Below are 14056 nucleotides of genomic sequence, written 5' to 3' on the forward strand. Positions count from 1 at the left end.
TGCGCCCATGTCCTGTAAGCAGAGTCTATTGTGCATCACTTGTTGATTCAATTTTGTCTGACTCTCTTTCAGGTTCTCAACCCCTTCTTGGCACTCCTCTTTCAGCGCAGTGAGTTGTAATTCTCCCTCTGAATTAATTTGTTGCCGTGCTACCAACTCATCCTTTAGCTGCTGAATGATGTTACCTAATTCTAACTCAGAAATTTTGCTCTGCAGCACTTCCTCCTCTGCTTGTCTTAACTCTTGCTTTGCTTGCTGCAAAAGCTCAGATTGATTCTGCCCAGAGGTTACACTCTCCGGGTACCTTTCCTCCATAACCATCCTGTTGAAGTACATGTATGCAGTGAGTTGGACCATTTTAGTTTGCTCATCTTTAGTGATCTGCGTCATGTAAAAATTGGACAGGGCTTGACGTAACAGGCCACTGTCCTGTCACACATCCATATTTATAGAGGTCACCTGTCAGGGACGTCATTCATGGGACACCAGAGGTCGCAAGAGCGACCTCTACTCATTGGCTGGCGACCTCTGTCAGTCTCTTGCGACCTCAGAAGGGGCGTGGCCATCTGAGGGGCATAGCCACAGCTACCAAGCACGCTGCTGCTTGTGCCTGGTTCATCCATTTTGCCGCCTCACAGCAGCACTTGTGGCTCACTGGTTCTACCTCGTGGCTGCGTGTGCCGATGAGCTGCTAAAACACAGTAAGACTGGAGTGAGTGAGCAGGTCGGGGTGTGTGTGCTCAGTGCTGGGTGGGGATGGTGGTGGATCCTCCTCATCATGTGTGCTGGTCACGGGCTGCTGAACCTGCCTGCTGCCTGCAGGGCTGCAGCGCCAGCCGCCCAGGCAGAAATCCTTGCCAGGCCTGATCAGCTGTGACTGCTGCACCGCATCGATTGTGTGTTTCAGTCCACGTGCTCCCCATTAACGTGGACATATTGCGAGTTATCTTTAATTTCCACAAAAAAGCTTTTATAAGAGGTAGGCAGCGTAGTTTCATAAACTGCAAAAGCATACCCTGTTAAATCTGCTGGGTGTGGCTCACCCATGACCACGGGGATCATGAACTAGACAAATGAAAGCACCAATGCAGGAAGAGCAACTCACTTGCTCGTTTTCTCATCGATCACAACTACACCCGGTTCCAGCCTGGTATATCAGCAGGGCAAATTAAACTAAACCCCTTTCACTTCCAAACCCTTTTAAATACTGTTCAATAAAATGATATAAATATTATTTCACTTGCACTTTCCCTTCGGAAAGTGTTCTGACGTGGTTACGGACTTGCGCTTTTTTGTGTGAATCAGGGTGCATTTGTGCAGTCATCGCCTCTCGCAAGACCTTGTTTGGGAATCACCACTTGCTTGCAGTATGCGTGTGTATGCACGCACAGTGTGTGGCTAGTACATCTTGTGTGAGTCTTTGTGCTTCCATGCATTTCATATCACATTGGGGAGAGAGCGCAGGTGTATTTTCAATACAACAAGCCCAACTATCTTATTGTACGTGTGCGCTCTCTGCTGCTCTCATGACACGCCAGAAGTGAAAGTACACCCTACGTGTTTATTTATTTTCTCTCATAAATGATTGGTGGGGCAGAACACATGGCCATCATACGTTCTCCTCTACTATAAACCGTGTGCAGCAGAAATCAAATTCAAACATTTTACAAACTACATCATCAAGGCCAGCCAAACCCCCACTGCTGCGATGCCCTTTCCTGATACCTGCGCCTTATCTTTCTCAGCTGTTTGGCAGCTAAGTGGGCTTTCCTTATTTCTCAGCATAATGTAACTACGTTATAGTCCGTTTTCTCTTATGTTTACAGTGTTTTTAGAGGCTAACGTTATTGCGCATTCTGCAGTGCTGACTTCCCTGTGCACTTTCACAGGTTGGTACATGTGTCTGACAGTACAGCGAGAAGTGCTTTATTCCCCCTGTTGCGCCTCCCCGCCCCCCACACCGGGCCTGGATTGCTTATTCTCATCCACTTTCTTTTCCCCCTTCTCTCTCCCGCTGTCCATCTTTTGCACTTTCCCCTTCTCCTCGTTTCTCTCTCTTTCTCTATCGCTGTCCTTCCCCGCTCTTTCTCTCCTTCTTCTACCCCCCTCCCCACCACCGCCATTCCCCTCTGTCTCCCGCTTCCCCTAGGTGCCCTTCTCCATACTCTCTCACACACCGTTCTTCTCTCACATTCTCCACTGTTCCCCCCTCCTGTGCATGAGGTGTTCAGTGGGGTGAGGTCTCAAGCGTTAGTGGCTACTTGCTTACTTCTCACGCCATGATCATCAATGTGGAACAGGGATGCACACGTACAATAAGATAGTTGGGCTTGTTGTATTGAAAATACACCTGCGCTCTCTCCCCAATGTGATATGAAATGCATGGAAGCACAAAGACTCACACAAGATGTACTAGCCACACACTATAGTGGTGATTCCCAAACAAGGTCTTGCGAGAGGCGATGACTGCACAAATGCACCCTGATTCACACAAAAAAGCGCAAGTCCGTAACCACGTCAGAACACTTTCCGAAGGGAAAGTGCAAGTGAAATAATATTTATATCATTTTATTGAACAGTATTTGAAAGGGTTTGGAAGTGAAAGGGGTTTAGTTTAATTTGCCCTGCTGATATACCAGGCTGGAACCGGGTGTAGTTGTGATCGATGAGAAAACGAGCAAGTGAGTTGCTCTTCCTGCATTGGTGCTTTCATTTGTCTACTTCATGATCCCCGATTGATGCATGGGCATAGAATTTCTTAATAGTCGTGCTCCAGGGGCCTGATTGACAAATCGTTTTTCAGTGGGATTTTCCCAGTTAAAAATGCTTGTAAATAAGGCCAGGACCTCTGTTGTGCAACTCGTACAGAAACATGCAGTGTCGTACTGTACTCGTCCAGGAAATTATATATAAAGCTCTTTTCGTGTACTTTCCTTGGCCCAGGGCTATGTGAAATGTTGAACGATTCAGCATCTGAATCCGTCCCATACAGGTGTTAGCAACCTGTTTGAGGTGATTTGTACTTGAAGAAATTTACAAAATTCATGTTCGTGGATCGGAGGACAATTGCCTGTTTTGATTTCATGGGGTAATCCATGTATTGATAATACTAGTAAACGCAGAATGTCTGCTGCTATCATGTACTGAAAAAATCTGTGTGGCTGGTGGGAGTGGGTTGCTGTGCAATGGTTCAAAGTGTACTATTGACAAAGAAATCCTTGCACATTTTGTCCAAGTGTAACAGAATGAAGTGGTACAGCCTTGGATTGTCTTCTGGTTGGACTCGTGTTGGTCAGTTGTTGTTTCCAGTCTGTGGCCAAACACTTGGAAGGCACAGGATGTCTGTGCTTTGGGGTTTAGGCCTCTTTGAGATGCTCTGCCTGATGCTCTGCCTGTTTAAAGTTTAGCCTCCAGCACTGAAATCTCTGAATTGGCTCCCAGTGGCTACAAGGATTAAGTTCAAGACCCTCTGCATTGTCCACACGGCGTCTGGGGCCTCAATACCTCCAACTCTCTCTTCGTAAATACTTTCCTACTCAAGCTCTTCACTCCTCCACCTCCAACTCCCTTAGGGTCAGTCGCTCCTCCAAGCAACGAGTTGGTGGTAGATCTCTTTCTTAGGCTGGGGCCTCCCTCTGGAACAGCCTCCCTGCCTCTCAGAAACTTGAGGAGAACCATCTCTGGTTCTGGAAGCACCTCAAGACCTTCCTCTTTGTCCTGCCTTCTCTCTTCCTCTCCCCTGCTGATTTCCTGTCTGATACTGCACTGGTCACCTGGCTACCCTATGCTTTCGGGCCCAGGTCCCTGCCCGTCCAGTTGCACTCACTCAATGCCTCCTGGCAACCTTTGCACTTGGGTCTGTATCTAACCCTACAGTTCCCCTACCTGCACTTTTGGACACCTGCTGTCTGCACTTGCCCTTGCACCTGCTGGCCACACTTCTTGTTATTGCACTGCCCCCTCCCCTTTCCCCTGGCACTTTCCCCTCATCCCTCCCCTGCGCTAGCGCGAAATCAATGTCACTTGGCCTAGTAAGATTGTTGTCCCGGTCCTCCATCTGCAGTCCTCCCTCTGCTCCCCCTTCCTTGCCTCGTCGCGCCTTGAAACACTTGTGTATAGGCGTGTTATAAATGCCATATCATATGATATCATGTACAATAGTCCAGGTTGTTGTGTTGGACGTCTGCTTATATTCACAGAAATTTGGTAATATCGGCCTGTACACACTGATATTAACGCTACATATGGTGATCCATTCTTGTATGAAATGTATGACATATTACATTGATATCGTAACCATGTTTTTCTGAGGAACAATGCTAAGTGATGCCACTTTCTGTTTTGTCAAAAGGTGAAAGGTCGTGTGCCATCACTTTTTGTGATGTCACGTGGGGGCGGGGCAAATGACATCACTTCCTGTGATGTCATCAGAGGTCGAGGGGAATGTGATGTCACTTCCGCTACCCCTGGCATTTTGGTGAAATGACGTCCCTGTCACCTGTTGTATCATTCTAGATTGTCAGGCTTCATGTCCTTGTTCTGCCCATACCCCTTTTTTAAAAAATAAATATTTTAATTAGTTTTCACCAGTACATAACAGTAAACATTTCAACAAACCCCCCCACAACCCTCTGGCCCTCTCCCTGTTCCCTCCCTCAACCGCTGGATGGTGGATGTCTTCTTTGAATACTTTTAATCGTTCTCTTGCTCCAGCTATAGAATGTTCAGGATGCGGATCTTGTGCGGGCTCCATTGTAGTATGTAGTCACTCTGGAGATTTGACAAGATGGTGCCCAATAAGACTGGAATTCCTCTGGAGTACCCTGAATTTTATAGGTCATCCATTCCAGCGCAATAAAGTTCCATACTTTCTGGAGCCATTGTACCTGGGTTGGGGGGGGGGGGTCTTTCAATTTCCAAAGTTGCACTATGGATAGCCAGGCCGCTATGATTAGCAGCATTATACTTTTCTGCTGCTTTTTGCTGTGGGTCCTCTGTGTCGGATTCCATAGGCCTGCTAACCACACTCTATCCTCTACGGCCTCCGTTCCCTGCATCATTTTCCCTACTTGTTCCTTTACATCTTTCCAGAAGGTAGTCAAGGCTGGGCAGCTCCACCAAATGTGCTTCCAGTCCCCCCTTTGTTAGCAGCCTCGCCAGCATTTCTCGGAGAAGGTGGGATATATGGTATCTAGTCTTTCTGGGGTTAGGTGCCATTGGAGGAGGATCTTTTGCCAAGTTTCTCTCCGTTGTGAGGATCTTGCACATTGTGGAAGTGTACGCCATACCTCTATCCATTGGTTTCACGGTATCGGTTCACCCAATGTCTTCTGCCACTTTCTCATCTAGATCCGTTGCACCTCTTCTCCCTGCTCATTCAGGATGTTATACAGGTTCGATATTAGCTTGCTGGTCCTTGGATTCGTTGTAAGAAATCTTTCAAATTTAGTCAGCGGCCTTGTGGCGGCCTTGCTGTTAGCCGGCATTGCTAACCAGTGCGCACGTTGGAGTTGATGGTACGCCTCGGATGGTTTTAGACCCAGTTCCTGGCGGCATTCCTGGAATGTCATGATCGTTGTCCCTTTATACATATCGCAAATTTTGGTACATCCCACTTGTTTCCAGGCTGGAAGTCTGGATTACAAAAGATCAAAGTAAACGGTGAGGGATATGTCATCAACTTCCCCCTTTTGATTGCTGAGTCCCAAGCATCCAGGCCTGCCCCCAAAACTTCGCTGATTTTGATGTTGGGGTGCCTATATCTTTTGTCTCTCCAGAGGAGATTCGAGAGAGGGGTGCCTGCTACCGCCTCATCCTGTTTCGCCCAGATGAGTTGGGGAGTGTATGCAGCCCACTCGTTTATCACTCGTAGTTGTGCGGCCTCATAGTATTTCCTAAAGTGGGGAAATGCCAACCCCCCTTCTTGTTTCTGTGCTGTTAGCGTCATCATTGCTATTCTCGGGTTTTTATTGTTCCACACGAAGGCCGACACCATCTTATTGAGTGCCCTGAAGAATGTTTTCGGGAGCTTTTTTGGGAGTGCCTGAAAATGGTAGAGAAGCTTAGGCAAGATGGTCATTTTGACCGCTACCATCCTGCCCCACCATGATATGCTGAGGGGGTTCCATTTCCCCAAGATAGTTTTCAGCTGCATTAGTAGGCCCGGGAAGTTTGCTGCACATAGTTGTGACACGATGATATCAATTTGATTCCTAGATAGGTAATGGTATTTTTCACTGTTTTCATGCTGCCCTTGTGGGAAAGTTCTTCGAGACCCCAGGGGTTCATTGTTAAGTTCAGGATCTCTGACTTGTGTTTATTGGTTTTGAGTCCGGAGGTGGTGTCGAATATGTCTAGCTCATGAAGCAATGCCGGAAGAGACTTCTGTGGGGTTGTCATGTAAATCAACATATCATCTGCAAAGGCCATCATTTTATGTTCCCTCTCTCCCATCTGGATGCCATGGATCTGGCTATGCAATCGTATTTTCACCAGAAGGGGTTCCAAAAAGAGAGCGTAAAGAAGGGGTGGTAGCGGGCATCCTTGTTTGGTACCTCTTGTTAGGGCCAGACTGGGTGATAGATGACCATTTATTGATATCCTCATTGAGGGGGATTTATAGTTGGCCTTCACCATCCTTAGATAGGATTGCCCGAATACCATGCGCTCCATCGTGGAGAAGAGTTGTGACCATTCAACTCTGTCAAACTCTTTTTCTGCGTCTAGCGCAACTAATATCACCTGTGTGTTTGTGCGTTCTGCCTTTTCTATGAGGTGACAAACCCTTCTTGTGTTGTCCGCTGTCTGCCTCTTCGGGGTGAACCCTGCTTGATCTGGGCCCACCAACGCTGCTAGTTGTGTGGAGAGTCTGTCAGCAAGTATCTTGGTGTAGATCTTTGCATCCAGGTTGATTAGGGCAATTGGGCGGTATGACCCTGGTTGGGTCCTTTCCTGATTTGGGAAATATCACTACCTTCGCCTCATTCATTGATGGTGTTATGTTGCCCTGTACTTTGAAGATGTTGTATAGTTTTGTCAATCTAGGGACCAGTACTTCTTGGAATGACTTATAGAAAACCTCTGTATAACCGTCCGGTCCTGGGGCTTTATTCCTGGGCAGATTTTTGATTGCCTGGGTGATCTCTTCCGGTTGAATATCCTCTTCCAGCACTCGCTTGGTGTCTTCTGTTATTTGAGGCAGCACAATTGTGTTGAGTTATTTCTTCTGATCCTCCTCATTCGGGTTCTCTGTCTGGTATAGGGTCAGGTAGTATGCCCTCATTATTTCTCCCATGTCTTTGTTTGCTGTTTTAGTTTCCCCTTGTGGTTTTTTTTGTTTTGTTATTGTCATTTTTCAACCCTTCTCTCTGAGTTGCTGTGCCAGTAGTCTATCTGCTTTATTGGCTGATACGTAATACATCTGCTTCGTCCTCAGTAGGTTCAGTTCCGCTTTCCGTGTCTGAAGCAGCCCCAGTTTTGGCCCCGGATGTGCTTTAAGGCCAGCTTAATTTTCTTGTAGGGATTGTTCACTAGCTTGCTTCTTGCACCCGCCAGCGTCACCTCCAGGTATGTTTCCCATTCTGCTAATTGTTTGTCTCGTCTTGCCTTCAAAGCTATTATGTCACCCCGAAGGACCGCCTTGAACGCATCCCACACCACCTCCTGAGGAGTCGCTCCGTGTCGTTCTCCCGGAAGTAGGTATCAATTTTCTCCCTAATCGTGTCCAGGATACCAACTTTGTGGAAGATCTCTGCCGGAAATCTCCAGGACCACATCCTCCCCCTCGTGTTCCTGATGTTAAGAGAGGTTATTATCGGGGCATGATCGGACAGCGAAAGCATGCCCACTTTTATCTCCATGATCCTCCCGACCAGGGCTGATGATACCCACACGTAGTCAATTCTCGATTGCGAGTTATATATGTGGGAGTAGTATGAGAATCTGTGTTGTTGTCCTTTCTTTACTCTCCACACGTCATGTAGGGACAGAGTCTCAAACGACTTCTTCGTTGCCTTCGAGGGTGTGTTTTCTTCTGTTTGCTTGCCAGAGCTCCTGTCTAGTTTGGGGTCTCATGCCAAAATTAGACCCCCTCCCAAGATAATGTCCTCCGTTGCGTATTCTTCAAGTGCCTCTAAGAAATCCCTCCTGACCTGTGTTGGGGGCATAAACTGACGCCAAGGTTAGGCGTTGTCCTTCCAATGTTACATTGACAAAGATATATCTCCCCTCCTTGTCCACTCGATGGTCATGGACTTGCGCATTCAGAGTGTCCCGTATGGCAATTAAGACTCCCCCTCTTTTCCCTTCCACATTGGACTGATATATTTGCGAGGCTCCTCTTATTCTGGCTTTGGTCTTCTCGCTTTTTTTATGTGTGTTTCTTTATACATAATGATGTCAGCTTTGACTCTCCAGGCTTGTCTTTCCAGCTTAGCTCTCTTCGTTGGTGTGTTCATCCCCCTGATGTTTTGCGATATGATCTTTATAGGGCCAATCTTATGCTTCTCCTTGTATTGTCTGAATGCTACACTGCCACCACCCCACCCATACCCCACCCCCTTAACCCCTTTCCCCTTGAGGGGGGGACTGGGATCCTGGAGCACTAAGACGTACTGTCACATGCTCCCATCCCCCTAGCCACCTCATCACCCCAGAGTGGGGGGTCCTAAACCCTATTATCGATTCCAGTGACACCCTTCCTCCTCCCTCCGGGCCTGTGTATGACTGTTCATGATTGTTCAGGCGAGTCCCTGTCTTGCCCTGGTTGCTTGCCAGATGATTTGTGGTGAGGACTTAAGCACTTGTGGATTCTCTCTAGTGATAGTATCTAGTTGGTCTTCCCTACTTTGCATCTTTTCGTCACTGTCGTCCATTCTCGTGGTTTATTGGGGCGCCTTAATCTCCTTTGTGGGAGAACTTGTGTGTTACCTTCCTTACTCTTCAGCCCCAAAATTTGTTCACCTTCCTCGCTTGATGTCACCTTATGTTGATTTCCCTCCCAGGTGAATATGAGGCCAAACGGGAATGTCCATTTGTACTTGGTTTGATTAGCTACTAGGTGTTGGACCACTGGACCCATATTTCGTCTCTTTTGCAGAGTTAACTGCGCTAGGTCTTGGTACAAGGCTACCTCTTGGCCGTTGACTCTAGTTGGGGTTGTGACCCTTGCTTTACGGAGAATCTTTTATTTTTGGCGGTAGTACGACATGGCTGCCAGGACGTCCCTTGGCCTTGTTCCTGGTTCTGCAGATCTTTCGGGGCCTACTCTGTGGACTCTATCGATTTTCACTTGTGGCTCCGTGTCGTCCACTATAATGTCTGTAAATAGTTGGGTTACCGTTCCCCGTAGATCTCTATCCTCAACAGATTCAGGTAGGTTCTTAATCCTTATGTTAGATCTTCTAGACCTATTCTCCAAATCTTCACATTGCAGCTCTAGGTTACTAGCCGCCCGGGCAAGGTGTTCCAGAGTCTCGTCTGACTTGTGAGCATCTTCCTCTACCTGTTGCATTTGCCTTTCAAGCGTATCAGTTCTTTCCTCCAACTTCGCTATATCCTGCTTGACTTCCTGAAGTTATTGTTTCATATCTTCCCTTAAGGATTGTAATTTTTCTTGCACGGACAAAAGTAGCTGAGATTGTAGTTCCCTGAAGCAGTTCTGCATTTCTGTTTTGTTCATCGTTCCCTATTCCATGGTGCTCAGAAGGGGGGGTGCGAGTGTCTGGTGATGGGTCTCGTGCCTTCATGTTAGGTTGGTCCTGTGTGCTCCACAGTTGCCTCAGCTTCAGGCCTTGCTTCCTTTCGGGGTGGGGGGACTGAGCCGTGGTTTTAGCTCTAGATTTGGAAATCAAAGCACGAGTCAGTATTGCTTATGGGCCCCTGTTACTGGAGAGTGGCGTCTCCTTGCTTTGGCGTATGGCTTGCAAGCTTCTTTGGCTTCCAGTGACCCTTCTTTCTATCACCTTCAAGAGGAGGCTCAGTTATGACTAGATCTTGTGGGGCGTTCCATAGTGGATCGCAATTTGCTAGGCTATCGGACTCTTGAACCCTAGGCTCACAAACTCGGAGCCAAGGTCGAGTGATGTTCTGACAAATATCGTGTTCCCCATTCTGTGCACCAGTCCATGATGAGTGGCCCCCTTTCTGTGCCCCCTCCATACTTTCTTCCCTCTCCCTCTCGTGGCCTCTTGGGAAGGCTGGAGGGGTATGTACTTGGACCCTGCCCAGGGGCCTGTTGTGTAAAAAAAAATCTGCTTGCCCCCCACTTATGGAGGCGCCTTGCTCCGTGTTATTTTCTACTCACTGTGCTTTCCCTCATGATGTCTCCTCTCCACCGCTCTGTGCCAGTTCAGCGTTCATGTAATGCTGCTCGCCGCGGCCACTGCTTTCCTGCCACCGGAGACCTTCGAGGCTGTGTCTTGATTCTGATGGTCTTTGCCCCATTATGCTGCTTCGCTCCTTTCCGCTGTTTCCTCCTCGCAGAAAGTGTGCACAATGGTCGGGAGAGGTGAATGTTCCCCCTGCTGTCTGCCGTATGATGTGGCTGTAGGCCCCGTTATGTGATGCGGTGGCCCCGCGCACTGCAGTCCTCCCCCCTGGGCGCACCACGTGGTGCTATGCTGTGCTGATCCCCGCAATCTATACCACTCTCCGGGGGGGGGGGATTTGCGGGCTTCTGGTGGACTCCCTGCTCCTCCTTCCCCTGGTTGCCAATGTTGTCTTTACAGCACATTGGTGGGGGGGAGGCCGGTCCCCGGATGGGGCCTCACTGGAGATGCTGTCCGGCGGCGGGCGTCTCTTTGTTCCCCCCGTGGCTATCTTGAATTGCGCAGCCCTTGGTGGCTGCTGACGTCTCTGGGCTGGTGTCCTTCCTGCTCTGCCGCTCTATGCCCTCCTGGGTGCCGGCGGGGGTCCTCCGGTTCCTTTCCTCTCATGCGTCAGCTCCAGCCTCACTCCGCCTGCCAGGGCTCCCCACCGCTCACCGAGGGCTCTGGTTGCGTTATTTGCTCAGACGGCCATGCCGCACCTTCGCTGCCTGCCGATCGTGCCTTCCCCTGCTCCGCCCTGGACACTCCACTTGATGCTGGACAGCTGACTTCCCGCGCCGCCGTGGGTGATATTCATTGGAGCCTTGGTGCTTTGCTTTCTTCTGAGGGTATTATCACCCTTTTTAGTGTGGAAACTCGTCCAAACTCTGTATTTTGAAGTGCTTTATTACGCGACCCGGTGGGAGAGACACCTACACATGTCCTCCACAGCCGTTCACCATCTTGGAATCCCCCATGCCCCTTCAATGAACAATTTGGACAGAAGGTGCTTCCTAGCCATGTTAATTTCTACAATGCTCATTGTGAAGTGTGTTTTACTGCTGGTGGGTTATCTACGCACAGGCAAAATCTCCACCCTGCTCCTGCCTAGTTTATTCTTGCACTCTTTTATTTTAAACACACACAGCCCTGATACCTAGGGTACAAGTTTGGCTGGCGCCTTCACAGTGTAACACAGCTTACCATCCACTAAATGTAAACCTACTTCAATGCGATAGTCTGCTGTGCTATGCTGCCATGGGTGAAAACACTTTTCTCAATCACGGCACAAGCCCCCACTTTGTCACTGTTTATTACACGGCACACGCCAGCTAGGGAACTCCTTCCTCTACAATGAATGTGGCAAACAATAAAATGCTTTTTATTTTTTATATATGACGGATTCTTTTTGAGTAGGCCTCCAGCTCGTCGAGCACCCAACCTCCACAAACACCCCGTGTCACAATGGGCTAAGAACCAAGCCAGTGTGTATCAATAAGATATTTATTAATTTATTATTTTAATGAAAAAGGAAAATCAACCAATTACACAGCCACCAATGTTGTGGTAACACAAAATTAGATAAGCCGACTGCCAAATCCATGCGATGTAGCATGGCCATGTGTCACATTTTTGTTGTTTTCATAAAATGTACAACAGTTATGAAAATGTAAGTTATCAAGCATGTTCCTAATTTCATTTTCCACCTTTTCATCAAATCTCATAATTGTCACAGGTTCAGATCAGCCAGAAACCTAATCTAACTGGCCATTACCGTTCCCAGAGTCCCAGGTAAATGCAATTTATAGCCCCAAAACTGCCTGGAAATTACATGAAAAATGGCATAAAAATGAAATTAATCCACAGTCTGATTGCTGCGCAAAATGCCTAAGATTGAAATAGTCTTTTATATGAATGATGAGTGTGTCTGTCAGCAAATGGGCTGGCCGCTTTATCCTCCACAGCCATCTATTCCCCTGGGTCAGCCCTTGACCAGAGATTTTTTGTGAGTCCTTTTCAAGTCAGTGTGGGCTCTTTTGAAGTGGGTGCAACAAGGGCTCACACCTTTTTGTCATGCTTTAGCCAAGGATTGCCTTCTTAGAGATCTCTGCTTCCCTGCCAGCCAGTCTGCAGAATATGTCACAACCTTATCCTCACCGAGTGCTCATGGGGCCCTAAAGACTCTATTCGAACCCCCTCGGATCCCTTGGAGCCAGTACTGGCGCTGTTGGCATCGGAGACGCATGCTAGGACGGGGTTTCAATGGGCAATGGACAAGTATGGCCACCCCCATGAGGAACGTTAGGGAACTGCATTCGGCAGTCTAGCATCCAGGGCGGGGCTCGCCCCGAAGCACCTGGGATACCTGCTGGGTATTTAAACCACTCCTGCTTAGAGGCACGCGCTTCGCGTTATTCTGCTCTAGCAACGTGACGTTCACCAGCTCCTGCTCAGCATATTGGCCTCCAACGGCGAGAATAGGCAAAAAGCATTGCCACCCTTGCCTGTTCAGCGCCATCCTCCGACAACCGAAATCATCCAACGCTTACCATCTTCCTCCGGCACCATCTCTGACATCGTGTGAGCTTCTTACCAGCCCATCAGGAAGACAATCTTCTCCATGACATTTTCCTCCTCCTTGGGTTCTTGAGAACCACTCGTCTGCTATTCTCCTCAGCCTGCAAGACAACAATAGCACAGGTTAGCCATTAGCAAGGATGGTCTCAGCGCCGCTTGGCGTTTCATCTTACTTTCTTGTACCCAGCTTCAGCATCCACCTCAAACTCCAAAATCTGCAAGCAAAGGGGAGAAGGTTATTTGTGTTTAATCCACTAAAGACATTGCACTCATCTTCATCTTCAAAAAACTAACCTGAAGAAAACAACGGAGTCGCAGCCGGTCTGGACTCCGGCCCTCGCCAGTGAAGAAACTCAGCGGAACGGTGCCATTGACGACACGCACCTGCCCAGTGCGGCAGGATGGAGAGCTCATCCTTATAAAAATCAAGGTGAGAGTCATTCCAGGGGAACAGCAAGGGGAACGGGAAACCTGGGTGGTGGTTCGCCAGGGAAGAAACAGTAGTTGAACTTCACCTCCTGTCTTCTAGAGCCAATCCTCAACAGCACGGGCTCCAGGGAAGGGGAAGGGACCAAAGAGCATCCCGGCCAGTCGAGAGGCGTCCCCGTGGATACAAGGTGAGCGTTATAGAACGCGAAGCCCACAACTAAATCATCCACCTGGGCGCCTAGTTTGGAAACTTCAGAAACAGACCAGTTAGCCCAGTTGTTGGGGCAGTTGCGCACGGAGGTCCATTCTGCACGGCAGGAAACTAATGCCTTGCGGAGGGAACTAATTGTGGCCAAGGAAATGACAGATGACCTCGGGAGGCAACTCCTCCAGTCACAAGCAGGACAGGCCCCATTGCCCGGAGTTGGTCAGTCCACATCAACCTCAGCGAGCAATCCGGTCCAGATCAATCTCCCTGGGGCAGTACCTCTGGCCCCTCCGGAAAGTTTTTTGGGAGACCCCCGACGATACGCTACCTTCATGAACCAGTGTCGCCTACATTTTTTGTGCAGGCCTGGGGCGTTCCCCACGGACCAATCACGTGTGGCCTTCATTTTATCCTACCTTAGTGGGAGTGTGGCAGATTGGTCTGTACCGTTCATTAGTCGGAACAACCCTCTATTACAAGATTTCGACGGATTTCAGCGGGAACTGGAAAAACTCTTTGCCCGATACGACCATGG

General features: G+C 48.7%; 1 protein-coding gene across 1 annotated transcript in view; it reads right to left on the minus strand.

Moving 5' to 3' along the window:
- Positions 1-14056, minus strand: part of LOC138513808 (transmembrane protein 176B-like) — a 417665-nt gene that overhangs the window by 183318 nt on the left and 220291 nt on the right. The window lies entirely within an intron of this gene.

This window comes from Ambystoma mexicanum, chromosome 12 (assembly GCF_040938575.1).
Source record: "Ambystoma mexicanum isolate Mex_15411 chromosome 12, UKY_AmexF1_1, whole genome shotgun sequence".
Lineage (NCBI taxonomy): Eukaryota > Metazoa > Chordata > Amphibia > Caudata > Ambystomatidae > Ambystoma > Ambystoma mexicanum.